Here is a 16,754-nt window from a genome sequence, read left to right as displayed (position 1 = left end):
TCAGGAAGGGGAATGACAGAGGTGAAGTAAACTCTGGCAGTGAGCTAGATGATTTTGTAATAACTGAGAGGAAAGTGGAGGAGATATTGTTGAGGATAAACATAAAAAAGGCACCCAGGGTGGATGGGATCTATCCAGTTATATTAAAGGAGGCAGCAAAGGAAGTAAGCAAACCCTTAACTATAATTATGATAGCTTCTTTGGACTCAGGGGAGGTACCCATAGACTGGAGATGTGTAAATGTTACCCCAATTCACAAAGGAGGATCAAAGACTGACACAAGGTCTGCCTTTGATTATTAAGGTTTGAAAATGGTAGAAGGTTATCAAATTGTAGCAGGATACTTAATGATTTTGTTATAACTGAGAGCAAAGTGGAGGAGAAATTGTTGAAGTTAAACATAAGAAAAGCACCTGGGGTGGATGGGATCTATCCAGTTATATTAAAGGAGGCGGCAAAGCAACTAAGCAAACCCTTAGCCATAATTATGAGAGCATCCTTGGACTCAGGGGAGGTTCCCACGGACTGGAGATGTGCAAATGTATCCCCAATTCACAAAGGGGGATCGAAGGGTGGCACAAGTAATTACAGCCGACCGGGCTAGCCGGGTGGGTAAAGTGCCTGCCTGGCAACCCAAAGGTCGTGGGTTCGATTCCCGCCTCGGGCTTGGATCAAAGTACTGCAAAAACCTTGGGAGGTGCATTATGGCCACAGAAGCCGATGCGCCAACAACTACCAAAAAAAAAAAAAAAACAAGTAATTACAGACCAGTTAGTTTAACTTCTGTTCCGGGTAAAATAATGGAGTCACTGGTTAAAGATGCATTGCAGGATCATCTGGACAAGACTGCAGCAATAATTCAGACACAGCATGGGTTTCTTTAGGGAAAGTCTTGTCTGACAAATTTGATAGGATATTATGATGTGGTTACAAAGGAACAGGTTGCAAAAAATAATTTTGATATCATCTATTTGGATTTCAGGAAAGCTTTTGACACTGTTGCGCATGAAAGACTATTGTACCAATTGGAGCGTGCGTGTGTTTGTGTGTGTGTTATGGGGGTTTATCGGTGCATAAGCTGCTGTGGCTATAATGCGCCTATTCACATGAAAATGCTAAAAACAAAATTTAAGCATAGCTAAAAACATAATTTAGGCATAACAGCTTGGTTGCGTTTACAGATATTTTAGAATTTATCATAAAGTTCAATTATTTTCAGATAAGAAAAAAACTGGTTGATGTTTGCATCATCTCCAATAATATGTTGTAATGTCATTGGTTCTCGTCGATTTCTCAGGGAACACAGGACGGATGTTTTGTCCTGTTGATAGTGAGGGCAGTCAATCAGAATATGTTTGACTGTGAAATTTTCTGAACAGTATGGACATTGAGGAGGATCTTCGCCTCGGAGCAGATGGAGGTGGGTCAGATATGTGTGTCCGATACGTGCCCGTGCAAGAACCACTTCTTCTCTTCGCACTGTTTTGGTGCTAGAGTGCCAATGCTTTGGATCGTGTTTCAACTGGTAGAGTTTATTATTCGTTTGGGTGTGCCATAGCTCTTTCCACTTCGCGAAACCTGCTGTTTGTATGAGGTGACAGTAGTCAGAGGCTGGAACCGGAATGGAGGTTAAATCAAAGGTTGATGGATTTTTAGCATTTTCATCAGCAAGTTCGTTACCCTTTATCCCCAAATGTGCTGGGATCCAGCAAAAGGTCACTGATTGATGGCATTCTTCAATTTGTAATAGGAGACTTCTGATTTGATTTAATACAGGATGAGCCTTGTAGGAGGAGTTTTGCATTGCAGTTATTGAGCTGAGAGAGTCTGTGTGTACAACATATTTTATAGATGGGTAGAGATTCAGGTTGTCTAAAGCTAATTTTATTGCATGAAGTTCTGCGGAGAAGCTGCTGTACTCAGGTGGAAGGGCAGCCGAGAAGGTAGTAAGAGGGAAATACTGCCACTGCTCCAATGGCTGAATGTGATTTGGAGCCATCAGTATATATGGGCAAAAAATCAACGTATTTCTGAATATGGCTTGCATGGAGTTGTTTCATATTGAGTGTTGGTAGACGATTCTTTCCCCACTTGTCAAGTTAAGTATCGAAATATAACTGAGGAGGCGGAATCCATGGCGGTTGGGAGTAATTCATTAAATGTTGCCTGTTGAAAATTTTAACATTCCAACTCTGCATTAATTCAATGAGGTGTAAGCCTGCTGGTCTTATTTTACTGGGTTTATTTCTATAGAGGTTTTGAAGTGGTGGATTAAAGAGGTATGGCTGAATAGGATGATGACAGCAATTTTGTATTCGGGCTGCATACTTAAGAAGCAGCATTATTCTGGGGAGGTAAAGGGGGGGCTCATCAGCTTCAATGTACAAACTATGAGTAGGAGATGTCCTCAAAGCACCAAGTGCAATCCGCAATGAGCTATGCTGTATAGGATCTAGCCATCGTAGTGTACTCTTACGGGCGGAATCATAAAGTGGAACACCATAATCCAATCGGGATCTGATCAATGCTCTATATAAGAGCAACAAAGATGTACGGTCTGCTCCCCAAGACAAGGCAGATAAAGCTCTTAGTATGTTCAGCTTTTTGAGGCAGGATATATGCACAGATTTAATGTGCTCGAGGAAATTTAGTTTCCTGTCAAGGATTAATCCCAAGAATCTGATGTTGTTAGTCACTGGAACGGTAAAGTTTTGCATCTGAAGTTCGGGATCTGTATGTATTTTCCGTTGATTACAAAAGTGGATTGCAACAGTTTTCTGCTGTGATAGACGATAGCCATTTAACTCTGCCCACCTTTGGACTTTATTTAAAGATATCTGCAGCTGCCGTTCAATGGATCTCATATTCCGAGAATGGCAAGAAATAGAGAGATCATCGGCATAAAGGTAGGTCTCAACAGTATTTGGAAGTTCTTTTGTGATGGAATCGATTCTTAGGGCAAAAAGGGTTGCACTCAGTACGGACCCTTGTGGCACTCCTTCTTCCTGTAAAAATGTCATAGAAAGCAAGTTGCGGTATCGAACATGGAACGAACGAGTCCTGAGAAAGTTCCTGATGAATATAGGAAGGTTGCCTCATAGACCTAGAGCATGGAGGTCACTGAGAATGCCACGACGCCAGGTAGTATCAAATGCCTTCTCTATATCTATGGAAACCATAACAAGATGTTCATTTTTCACAAAGGCATTACGAATTGCAAACTCAGCTTTGATCATGAGATCTAAGGAGGACCTGTTCTTTCGAAAGCATGCTGATTATTGCTAATTAGTTGTTGCATTTCGATGATCCAAACAAGGCGATTATGGATCTTTTTCAAAGTAATTTACTGAGGCAACTGGATAGAGAAATAGGTCTATAACTGTTAGGATCTTTACCGGGTTTCAAAAAGGCAAGAACTGTGGCATGATGCCAAGAGCTGGGATAAATGTTTTCCATAAATATCCAGTTATAGTAGACCAGCAGTATTTGTAAATTTCTGTCACCAAGGTTTTGTAACATAATGTAAGACATTCCATCTGGCCCAGCAGCACTGTTGCGTGTTGTTTTAATGACATGTATAAGTTCATGATATTGAAGAGGCTGATTATATGGAAAGAAAACTGAGGTTCGAAAGTTGATGGCTCGTTGTTCAGTCTTAGTCTTTATTTTCTGGAAATCCGGAGAATAATTTGATGCCGCAGAAACTTCGGCAAAAGTTTTAGCCAAGGCATTTGCAATGTCTTCAGGAGCAGATAGTTCTTGTCCATTCCATGAAAGAATTGGTGAAGGGGTGGTTGGAAATTTTCCGGAAATCTGCCTGATTTTCTTCCATATTAACCTGGAGTTAGTGTTTCTGTTTATGGTAGATGCAAACCGAATCCAAGAATTTTTTTTTGCTTCTCTTTGAATGCGACGTGCTTTTGCTCTTAGTTTCTTGTAATTGATAAGATTAGCTGTGGTTGGGGATCTATGAAATAAATACCACGCTTTATTTTTTAACTTCTTAGCTATTGTGCATTCTTGATTCCACAAATAGTTAAGGTGCTGTCGGGATTGGGGATTCGACAATGGAATTGAACATTTAGCTGCAGATAGTAGGTGTGAAGTGATATAATCTGTGGCTTCATCTATCAACTGTGTTCGTATATATTGTTCATCCAGGGTGACAACTGATTGAAATTTGACCCAGTTGGCTTGAGAGAACTTCCATTTCCTGCAGGGTATGGCTAATGGTGGTTGTGCAGTGAGCAGATCACAAATAATCGGAAAATGGTCACTGCCCATGGGATCGTCCATAACAGACAATTCTATAATTGGAAACAGAATCGGGGAACATATTGATAGATCGATAGCAGAGGTTTGTCCAGTTGGTAGTTGTATGTGAGTGGGTGCACCAGTATTAAGAACAGTAAGGTTTTCCTTATCCAGAAAAGTTTCAATTAAGCGGCCATGTATATCTAATTTTGTCGATCCCCATAAGGGGTTGTGGCCATTGAAATCACCCAAGAGACAGACAGGGGGTACTAATTGCATTAGCAGGTTTTCAAGATCTTGGTAAGAGAAGGTATGACTTGGTGGGAGATAGACTGATACCAGTGTCAAAGGAATCTGGGTTATCAAACGTACAACGACAACTTCAATTGTAGTTTGCAAAACAATTTGCTTGGTCGGGATCTTTGAGCTGACCAAGATGGCCATGCCCCCACGGGCAGCATTTGAATTATTACGATTGTGCCGATAGATGGCATAGTTCTTTATGTTGGTGGAAATTTGCACAGTTAGATAGGTTTCCTGTAGACAGAAACCAACTGGAGAGTAGCGGTTAATTAAGACTTGAATATCATTAAGGTTGCTACGAAATCCTCTACAATTCCATTGTAGAATGTAAGGCATTACTGATGTTTAGTAGAAGAAGCTGCTTTTGACTGTTTTTTTTAATGTGACTGTCTTGTGACGTTCAGGCTTTGGTTTGTCTTTTTTTTGGGAATAATGGTCGACCGGTGTCCATTCTTCTTCCGCATATATTTCTAAGATCGGTTCTTCCTGTCTGGATGAGTCAATAGTATCCATAGACGTTTCTTGGATATTCTTTTTTAAATTTGAGTTACGATTATTCGATATAGAAGAAATCACTGGGGGAGGAGAAGGAGATGTAGCTGGTACTGTAAGTGCAGTATTACTTGCCTGGTTCAACTGTTTCGGGACATTGGACTGTTGCTGAGAGAGAGAGAGAGAACAGTCCGAGCCCAGTCAGAGATTGAGGTGGTTGAAGGGACTGTAACATCAGTTTGGGTGGCTACTGATTGATATTTTTGCACAATATTGGCGTATGTACATTTATTCATACTGGGAGTAAGTAATTTCCGTGCTTCTTGAAAGCTTAATTTATTTTCTATCTTATATTTAACGATTTGCTTTTCAGTTTTCCATCTGTCACATGTCCTTGAGTAGGCAGGATGGTTTCCTTTACAGTTGGGACAAGTCATTTCTTTTGCCAAGCAGTCACTTTGGGTGTGGTCAGCGGACCCACAATTAGGACAAACCTGGTTTCCTCTGCACGCCGTTTGAGAGTGGCCATACTTCCGGCACTTGAAACATCTCAATGGGTTAGGAATATATGGTCTAATGCGGCAGAGTAAGTAGCCTGCTTTTATCGATGGTGGTACATTTGGCGTGTTAAAAGTTAGAATAATATTCCTTGTAGGTGTGAGTATATTTTCTCTTTTCACCATAATTCTTTTCACAGCAATGACATTTTGATCTTGAAGTCTTGTGTTATCTCCTCCTCCGTGACATTCAATATATCCCAGCTGGATATAACACCCTTAGATGTATTTATGGTAGCATGGGGAGAAACTTTTACTGGAATTCCAGCAAAGCTTCTAAGTTTTAGCAGTTTCTCTGAATGTTTACAATTCACAGTTTCCAACAGAAGGTCGCCTGATTGTAGTCTCTTGACTGTCTTAGGAGATCCTGCCAGACTTTCCAGGTGTTTCTGGATAAGGAACGGAGAGAACTTACTGAGAGGCTGATCTGCAAGAGAGTGCATTATAAAGAATGTAGGATAAATTGTCCCTGAGGAAGTGGTTTTCAACCTTTTGGGTTGCGTCATGTTATGGTCAATGTCTATCTCTGGCCGAGAGCTTGTCGGCTCTAGAGGCGAAAATGTATTTTGGTCCATGCTTGCTCCTTTTGGGCCTTGCCAGATTAGCTTTTCTGGCAAGATTTCCGGCCCCGCCACGGGGAGGCAGGAGCAGTGCCCGATGTGACCAAGCGTAAAGTAGTAAGTGTTAGTAAAAGAAATATGAAAAATAAAGAAAGGTAACTTTTCTTTCTTGCTCTGTACAAGTACTTTTGTAACAGTAGCTGATTTTAAATAAATAAATTTCTTAAGGGCAGGAACTTAATATAACTCTAAATCGCTTTTGGATAATCATACTTTAAGCACAGAGAAAATGCTCGATCACAATCGCTTGGCACCAGATGCCACAAATTGGAGCAGAATGGTATTAAGGGTAAGTTGCTACAATGGATAAAAGGATGGTTAAATGGGAGAAGACAGAGGGTGGTAATCAATGAGTGCAGCTCTTCGTGGATTAATGTTATTAGTGGAGTCCCACAGGGTTCGGTATTGGGTCCACTGTTGTTTTGTATATTTATCAATGATATTGATGAAGGTATATCAGGCTCATTGTCGAAGTTTGCAGATGATACAAAGGTTGGCAAGGCTGTTAATGACAGTAATGGCAGTGTGCTACTGCAACAGGATCTAGATAATTTCGGCAGATAGGCTAAGAAGTGGCAACTGAAGTTTCACCTTGACAAATGCAAAGTACTATATATGGGTAGAAGTAACCCAGAGAAACATACCAAATGTGTGGTACTACACTTAAGGTGGTAGAAAATGAAAAAGACCTGGGAGTAATTGTGCAGGCAGATATGAAGTTTTCTGAGCAATGCAGACAGGCTGCCAGGGCAGGTCATGGGGTTTTGTCAATGATATATAGGAATTTTGCTAGCAGGGTAAAGGAGGTGATTATCCCTCTGTATAAGACAATGGTCAGGCCACGCCTTGAGTACTGCGTACAGGTCTGGAGGCCTCATTTTAGGAAGGATGTAGATTTCCTTGAGCATATACAGAGAAGAGCAACAAGATTGGTGAGGGGAATGAAGGGATCCTCTTACCAAGAGAGGCTTACATTCTGCAAATTGCAGTGGCTGGAGACTAGGCACCTGCGCGGTGATCTGATTGAGGTGTATAAGACCTTGAATGGGTTGAGCACGCTGAATTCTGATGGGATCCTTCCACTTGTTCAGATTACGAACCTAAGGGGGCATAAATTCAAATTAAGAAAAGACAGATGTAGAATAGATGTGCAGAAATTTGCCTTTAGCCAGCGGGTGGTTAATTGCTGGAACAAACTTCCATCTGTCGTTGTGGAAGTTGATAGGTTGAATAAATTTAAGGAGGAACTGGACAGGCATTTGGAGGGAATGGCATGATTTTTTTTTTGGCTGATGCTGCATAAGCTCATACACATGATTTCTTGCATCACATGCCACTACTACAAGTAATTATAGACCTGTGAGTTTAACTTCTGTTCCAGGAAAATTAATGGAAGCACTGGTTAAAGAAGCACTGCAGGATCATCTAGACAAGTCTTCAGTTATAGCTCGGACACAGCATGGTTTTGTTAAGGGAAAGTCTTGCCTTACCAATCTGATTGGAAACTATGATGCAGTCACAAAAGAACTGGATGCAAGGAATAACTTTGATATTATATATTTGGATCTTAGAAAGACTTTTGATACTGTTGCACATGGAAGACTGCTGCACAAATTGGAGCAGTGTGGCATTGGAGGCAAATTGCTGCTATGGATAAAGGGATGGTTGAGGGGTAAAAGACAGAGTGGTAATCAATGGGCACTGTTCATTGTGGACTAATGTTATTAGTGGAGTTCCTCAGGGTTCAGTGTTGGGTCCATTGTTGTTTATTTATAAATGATACTGATGATAGTATATCAAGCTTAATGTCCAAGTTTGCAGACCATACAAAGGTTGGCAGGGTTGTTAAGGACACTACTGGTGCTATGCTGCTGCAACAGGATCTGGAAAGGTTGAGCTGATGGGCTGAGAAGTGGCAAATGTAGTTTAACATTGACAAATATAAAGTACTACATATGGGAAACAGCAACCCCAGAGCAACGTATCAACTCTGTGGTACTACACTGACAGTGGTAGAGAATGAAAAGGACCTGGGGGTAATTGCGCATACAGATATGAAATTCTCTGAGCAGTGCAGACGGGCTGCAAGAGTAGCTGATTGTGTCTTGTGAATGATATACAGGAATGTTTCTAGCAGGGATAAGGAGGTGATTATCCCCTTGTATAAGGCAATGGTCAGGCCACACCTTGAGTACTGTATACAGGTCTGGAGGCCTCATTTCAAGAAGGATGTAGAGCTGCTGGGACGAGTACAGAGAAGGGCAACAAGATTAGTGAACAGAACATAGGGTTGCTCTTACAAAGAAAGGCTTAAGTTTTGCAGATTACAGTGTCTGGAGACTAGGCACCGGCCATATGATCTGATAGAGATGTATAAAGCCTTGAATGGTTTGAGCATGCTCAAACCATTCAGGAATTCTTCCTCTTGCTCAGAATAAATTCAAATTGAGGAAAGACAGATGTAAGATAGATGTGCGGAAATTTGCCTTTAGCCAGCGGGTAGTTGGTTGGTGGAACAGACTTCCATCCCCTTGTTGTGGAAGTTGATAGCCTAAATAAATTTAAGGCTCAGCTGGACAGGTATTTCGAACGAACGGAGGCGTGAAATCGGAGGGGTTTTTTTTGGCTGATGCTGCATAAGCTTGCTTTCTTGCATCATATGCCTCTACTAATGCTAATACTAATGGTTTCTTCTGATTTCAATATTTTTCTTCAATGATGTTTAGTGTGAATATCTGGTCTATTGTTAACTGTCTTTTCTAAATCCTGCTTGTTCTTTTATTGTTTCTTCATATAATAAATATTTTATATATATGGTTAAAAGGGTAACGGATCTATAATTCTGACAATTTTCTTCATCTTTTTTGTGTATAGGTACTATTGTTTCACTTTTCCAGTCTTCTGGTATATCCCCCATAAATAAAATTAGATTAAAGAATTGTGTGAGGTGTTTCAACTTTGCATTGCCTCCAAATTTCCATAGTTCTGCTGGGATACTATCATTTCCTGGTGACTTGCCATTCTTCTTTTGGCTAATTACTTTCTGAACTTCTCTTGTTATAGTGTGCTTTATCTCCTATTATCTAAGGCAAGAATGTTTTTTCTTTCTCCTTTAAATTTTTCCCATATACCATATATATTCAATTTCTGCTGCATGCCTTTTCTATGGATACTTCCATAGCATCTATAATTCTTCTGCTCTCATAAAATCCAATATGAAACATGTTGCAACAAATCAGAATTCACTTACTGTCCAATTCTAAAATCACAGAGCCAAATTTTCCTCATTTATTTGTTCAACTTCTGTTTTCTTGAATGACTTTTCATCCTGTATTTCTAAAAAATTTCACTCTATTGAAATTCAAGTCTGGTGTAAACAAGTATTTTCTGATTTCTCAAACCTTTAATGCATGGTACTAAGTATTGTAGGATCTAACGCCTTTCATGCTGCATGGAGTTTTCGTTAGTAAAGAGTTGTCATCATAAAAATATAAATAAGTAATATGAAAATCAGGAAATTACTATGGTGGCTGGTTGACGATCTTTAGTGGAAAGATCAAAATAATTTTTAAAAAAAATCATGTCATGGTCAGGTTTCAGCATTAGTAGATGTATATGATACAAAAAAGCAAACTTATACAGCAGCAGCCAAAAAAAAAAATCCCAATTTCACCCATCCAGTTCTTCCTTGAATTTATTTAAGCTATCAACTTCCACAATTCCAGATGAGGTTTCTTCCAGCAATCAAGCACCTGCTGGCTAAAGGCAAATTTCCTCAATTTGAACTTATGCCCCCTCAGGTGCATAACCTGAGCAAGAGGAAGAATTCCATCAGCACTGAGCTTTCTTAAACCATTCAAGGCCTTATACACATCAATCACACCTAGGCACCTGTGAGGATCACCTCGCAGAATGGCAACGAGAATGGCATCAATCTCGTTGCCATTCTCTGTCTCGTTCCAGCTGCTCTCTACATCCTTCCCTAAAATGAGGCCTCCAGACCTGTATGCAGTACTCAAAGTGTGGCCTGACCAATGCCTTATAAAGAGGATAACCACCTCCTTTTCTCTGCTAGCAAAATTCCTGTATATCATTTACAAGAACCCATTAGCTGTTCTGGAAGCCTGGCTGCACTGCTAAGAAAACTTCATATCTGACTGCACAATTACCCCCAGGTCTTTTTCATTCTCTACTACTGTGAGTGTAGTACAGCACAGCACAGCACAGTTGGTGCATTACTCTGGGATTACTGCTAACCATATGCAGTATACTTTTCATTTGTCAAAGTTAAACTTCAGTTGCCACATCTCAGCCCATCTGCCTAACTTTACCAGATCCTGTTGCAGTAGCGTACTGTCATTAAAAACCATGCCAACCTTTGTACCATCTGCATGGTACAAAGGTTGGCATGGTTTTGGACATTAAGCCTGACATATCTTCATCAACATCATTGATAAATATAGAAAAGAAGAATGGGCCCAACACTGAACACTGGGGGGACTCCACTAATAACATTAGTCCACGAAGCACAATGTCCATTGATTACCACACTCTGTCTTCTCCCACTAAACCATCCCTTTATCCATAGCAGCAACTTGCCCTTAATGCCATTCTGCTCCAATTTGTACAGTAGTCTTCCATGTGCAACAGTATCAAAAGCCTTTCTGAAATGCAAGTATATGATATCAAAATTATTTTTTGTATCTAGTTCGTGACCACACTGTAGTATCCAATCAAATTGGTCAGACAAGTTTTCCCATTAAGAAACCAATGCTGTGTCTGAACCATAACTGCAGTCTTGTCTAACTGATCCTGCAATGTTTCATTAACCAGTGACTCCATTATTTTCCCCAGAATAGAAGTTAAACTAACAGGTCTGTAATTACTGGTGTCACCCTTTGATCCCCCTTTAAGAATTGGCGATACATTTGCACATCTCCAGTCCGTGGGGTCCTCCCCTGAATACAACGATGCTCTCATAATTATGCCTATGGGTTTTTCTTACTTCTTTTGCCTCCTCCTTTAATATAACTTGATAGATCCCATTCACACCAGGTACTTTTCTTATGTTTAACTTCAACAATTTCTCCTCCACTTTGCTCTCAGTTATTATAAAATTATTTAGCTCCCTGTTAGAGTTTGATAAACTTCTGGCCTCCGCTTCCCTACAGAACTCCTCACGTATGAACATGGCCTGTGATGGTGGGGGGGGGATGCAGGGAGTACATTGTACCTGGGGTCCAAAAGGGGGCTCGAGAGCCAAAGTATTAACCGTAACCTATATTACACGTTATTGCAACAGTTCATAGCTTATCTATAGAACTTTTGTGACCTAATGATGATAACTATGATTGCCAGCTTGGCTAAGCCTATTCAAAAGCCTATTCATTCTGATAAGCCAACAATTTTATGCTACAAAGAAACTTAAGTAGGTATGCAATTTGTACGTGAATCATGAAAAGGTAAAATGTATATTAATATACAATATTAAAAATTAGAATGGCTTTTATTGTTGGCTGGTGGATGTTGACATTACTTATCCCATAGCTTAAACTTAGCTGTTTAAGCTATGGGATAAGTAATGTTCTCTTAAATGACAATGTACATCATGTTAGCATGATGTAAAGACAATGTACATCATGTTAGCAACATGTAAAGCATGTTCTCTTAAATGACAATGTACATCATGTTAATTATAGCAGTACTAGTCCTACTATTACTACTAGTCTGCTACCACTACTTCTACTGCTAAATTATTAGTATATAATATTTTTTGTCTTATTGTCTTTTTTTTCCTTCTTTCAGATATAAAAGTATAAATTATCTCTTCTTGGGAGAACATGGTCTGGCATCCACTGGTTTATCCCATCAAATTGGTGATTCAAACAATGGACACTTTTTAGGACTCAGTGAACTACTCTCCAGGTGGGACCCCATCCTTCAGGAACATGTGCTAAGTGTAGAGGAGTCACAGAAAAGGAGTGAGCAGCTTCAAGTTCATTATCTGTCCCCTGACACACAAAATGAATTTATTGCAGAATGCTCGAATCTAGTGAAACAACACATTTTTCTGGAGAGGCAATCTGCAAAGTGTTTTGCAGTGATAGTAGATGACACACCAGATTGCTCCCATATTGAACAAACAACATTTCTTTTGAGATACATACTTTTAAAATTGTGAAATCAACAGGGATTACCTTTTTTTTTTTTTTTTTGATATAGGATTTCTTCTATTTCAACAAACTCTCCTAGTCCAACACTTTAGAATTTTATAGCGTTGGACTAGGAGAGTTGGTTGAAATAAAAGCAATCCTATATCAAAAATAAAATGTAATCCCTGTTTATTTCACAATATAATATAGGAATTATTGAGCATTTAATAGCCCTCTATTATCAAAGTTCTTTTAAAAGAAACGCAGTATGAGATTCAAAAAAGATTTCTCAAGTTTGCAGATTGTAGCAACAAGAGGGGAAGAAATTGCTCAGTTGACAATTGATACATTGAAAGAACATGCTAGAACATGCTATACTTCTCACTGATTATCAAGCTCAAGTCTACGATAATGGGATAAATATGGCTGGAAAATACAACGGCGCACAAGCAAAAATACAAGAACAATGTTCAACAAAAATTTTTTTCACCTTGCGGTTGTCACACATTCAACTTATGTGGAAATGACGCTGCTGAATGCATACCTAAAACAATAACCTTTTTCAGAACAATTCAAACTGTACTACCTGTTCAGTTCCAGTCCTAAGTGGTGGGAACTACAAAACTGTACTGGTTGTTCTCTTCGTGGTATGTCTGAAACAAGATAGTCAGATCGTGTTAAATGTGTAAAGCCTTTTGCAGCTCACCTGCCTGGCATTAAATTAGCATTGGAAGACCTCTTGAACTAAATTTGACGGCCAAAACAAGAAATGAAGTCCATGGAGTTTTATTATAAGTGACATCAAAAGATGTCACTTATAATAAAATTATAATTGTACTTATTATAAGTAAAATTAAAATTATACTTATTATAAGTGACATCAAAAGATGTCACTTATAATAAAGTGACATCTTGATGACATCTTTTGCCTGTGTGTCAGCAGCGTGATACAAAATATTAGCTGGCATAGATATTTGCAACAAGATCATCCAATCTAGAAATGCCACACTGGATGCTGAAGTAGCAAACGTAGAAACTCTCCTCACAGATCTGTCAAAACTTCGAAACAACTGGAAATGCATGCGAAATGAAGCCAAAGTGGTTGCGTCAAACCTGATGATAGAAATAAAACACTCCCATATATGTGGTGGAGTTAGCCGCATGATGACAGCACACCTGATGCTAACTTGGAGGAAATGAATGACACAAATGATTCGCCAGAAGAGGCCTACTTCAGAAAGTGTGTTTTACGTTTTGGTAGACAATGTTATAGCAGGATTAAATGTCTGCTTCGATGCTATTAAGCAACTAGTTGAAAAATTTGATTTCTTGTGGAAATATCTCAGCATGTCAGTAAGTGATGTGGAGAGAAAAGCTTTATCTTTATCACAGCAATATCCTGCTGACCTTAACGGTGATGATTTTGGAAAAGAAATGCAACATTTACCCTTAGTACATAAAGCAAATTTTGTAAAGGCACTGTTAAAGCCATTAGATCTGTTGAACTTGTTAACAGAGTACAGACTTGGTGACCTGTTTCCAAATGTTTGTGTTAGCTTAAGAATACTATTAACAATTCCAGCAACAATAGTTTCTGCAGAGAGGTCATTTAGCAAACTTAAGCTGATTAAGAATTATTTAAGGTCTACAATATCTCAGGAACATCTTGTGGATTTGGCCAGGTTAAGTATTGCCAGAACAATTAATTTTCATGCTGTGATTTTTGAAATTTTCACAAAAAAAGGCCAGGAAAGCTCTTTAGTAAGTTTGTTTGTTTGTTTGTTTGTTTGTTTTGGGATTTATTAGGCACATCGGCAACTATGGCCATAGTGCGCCACTCTTTAGTAAGTAAATACTAAGCCTAGTCTATATAATATTGGCATAAATACACCATAAAAACTCTTAAACAAAAAAACTACATTTGTAGTTTGAAGGGGCATCATTTTATCTGTATCTCATATTGTGCTCCTCCTTCACAAGTTGCCATGTATTGCACTACCTCGAATAAGTAACGCTTCACTAAAAGAGAAGACTAATGTTACTTATTGTCAGTGGGCACCACCACCCAGACGGCACCATTTCAAGGATTGTTATCATGTACACCTTCTGGCATCTCTCATATTGTGTGATTATCTTCACAACTGGATTGTCATGTCTGCAATACTAGGGTGCCTGCCCACCCACCGATGAAAGGCCAACAAGCCTTGAAACGGTGCCGTCTGAGTGGTGGTGCCCACCGATAATAAGTAACATTAGTCTTCTCTTTTAGTGAAGCGTTACTTATTCAAGGTAGTGCAATACATGGCAACTCATTGTGAAGGAGGAGCACAATATGAAATACAGATAAAATGATGCCCCTACAAACTACAAACGTAGTTTTTTCATTTAAGATGGTTCTATGATGTATTAAGGCCTCCGTAGCCGAGTGGTCAGGAGCGGGAGTGCAGTGGTACACGCTCTTTGAATAGACCGGGGTTCAAGCCCCTGACTGCTAAATACGGTCGATCTGCCAATCTGCACTGGACCAGCGTGGCAGATTATGGTCCATTTCCCTCAGCATGAATTGTTGAGGAGGCTTCCATCCTGCAGTGGGTTGATAATGGCTGCAATTTATTTTATTTTATTTATGATGTATTTACACCAATATTATATAGAATATTTACACTCTTAAACATATGATGCTTTGTTGCATCAATCTTCATTTAAATACTACGCCTATCTATCTTTTTTTTTCACTTTTTGCTAATAATTGTGTCTTCTTAAGATCAGATTTGCATTGCAATATAAAAGGATGTTTCAATGTGAATTCTTTCTCCTTATCTGTATTGTAGCATAAATAAAGATGTTCAAATCAAATCTGATCCTCTTTTATTTTATTTTATTTATCATGGAGGGAGTATAGAAGCGTAAGGCCTGAAATGCAGAAAATCAACAGAGCACTCTATTCCACCCCTCTATCATCTTCCATAACCTTTTTTGGCCTTACAGGCTACAGCTCATGGCATAAAACTGTAGTGGACAAAAACAGGATGACTAATTGAGAAGGGAAGGGGGCCAGAAAGAACCTTTGTACCCCCTGATAAAATTCCTCTCAGAGGCCCTGCACATGAATGTAGATGCAAAATACTCATTCAGTTTGTCAGCTACCTGAGCAGGATAAATAACAGTCAAACCATCGATATCAAGTGAGGCAATCTGATTCATCTCCTTCCTCCTGGAGTTTGCATAAGTAAAGAAGTCTTTGCCGTTTCTCTTTGCATCCTTTGCCAAAGATTTCTCATAATCTGCTTTTCCTTGCCTAATCTCATTGACTTGATTACAAACTAACTTATATCTACCATGGAATACTTATGGGTTTTTTCACAACGTGGCTGAGTTAGTCGCTCTCAAGAGCGAGTAGTATGGTTTTATTTCCGGTTTATCGTTCAGTAAAACTACAGAACAATAATATATTTATATATATTATATACATCGCAATATGGCCTAAATTGCTGATGCGCCTAAAACCAAAAGAGAGAAAACAACCTCTTGTAATTAATCATGTAATGTAATTAAAGATGACAACCTAGGCAATTCCCAACGCCCCCCAATATACAGACGTTCATTAGGGGGTGCGCGAATCCGCAAATATTCTAATATGGTACAGATGCAACCTACCAGTTAAAGGGAAAACGTACTGTTATACGAAAATCAAATTATTTACCTGACACGCAGAGTTTACAAACATTTTTAATTTAAAAGATTCATCTTTTCCAATTTCCAGACATATTTCTGAATATGAGACACAAGATAACAATCCACACATATCCTATTAATAAACTATATTAGTTCTCATTTACATAAAACTTTATTATCCGAAAATTCATTTTACATTCATAACATAACTACGCTTACTTAAACATGGACCGGTATTATTTAAACATCCATTACCATATGATGCACAGATAATACATTTCTAAAAATCCATGGACTCTAAATTCCAGCTACTAGAGGGTGCAGTATTTCGGGCACTGATGAAAAATTGTTCGCAATAATGCATAAATCAACAGATCTGTTATCTCCAGATTCAGCACGCTTTTCACTATTTCAATTTATTTTTTTAAGGCCTTAGTTGCATATTTTAAGCGTATTATTAGGTTTTCATTAAATGAAAACCATCAAAGTTGTCTGTGCGGCGAAATGCCTCTCCTTATTGGGTTGGCAATAAATTATATATCTTCTTCTTCTTCTTCTTCTTCTTCTTCTTCTCTGTGTGCCATCTCTTAACGGAGGTCGGCAACCACAACACGAAATGTCTCGCTGTCTCTAATAACTCTGAGGAGCTGTTCGGTGTTCAGTCCTGTCCAATTCTTGGTGTTATCAAGCCACGATGTATG

General features: G+C 39.0%; 1 protein-coding gene across 3 annotated transcripts in view; it reads right to left on the bottom strand.

Moving 5' to 3' along the window:
* Positions 1–16,482, bottom strand: part of PhKgamma (phosphorylase kinase gamma) — a 318,732-nt gene extending 302,250 nt beyond the window's left edge. Inside the window, exon 1 of one of the 3 annotated variants that reach the window (XM_090374302.1) lies at positions 16,273–16,482. The gene's annotated coding sequence lies outside the window, so the exon portion shown is untranslated. Of the gene's footprint in view, positions 1–16,081; positions 16,140–16,272 lie in introns of those variants that run through there. The other 2 variants (XM_090374304.1, XM_090374303.1) reach the window with 2 other exon arrangements.
* Between the last annotated feature and the right edge of the window lie 272 nt (positions 16,483–16,754).

Source organism: Mastigoproctus giganteus, chromosome 5 (genome assembly GCF_048544385.1).
Source record: "Mastigoproctus giganteus isolate SK-2022 chromosome 5, ASM4854438v1, whole genome shotgun sequence".
Lineage (NCBI taxonomy): Eukaryota > Metazoa > Arthropoda > Arachnida > Uropygi > Thelyphonidae > Mastigoproctus > Mastigoproctus giganteus.
The sequence above is the reverse complement of the archived record's forward strand: the minus strand, read 5'-3'. Positions and strand labels throughout refer to the sequence as shown.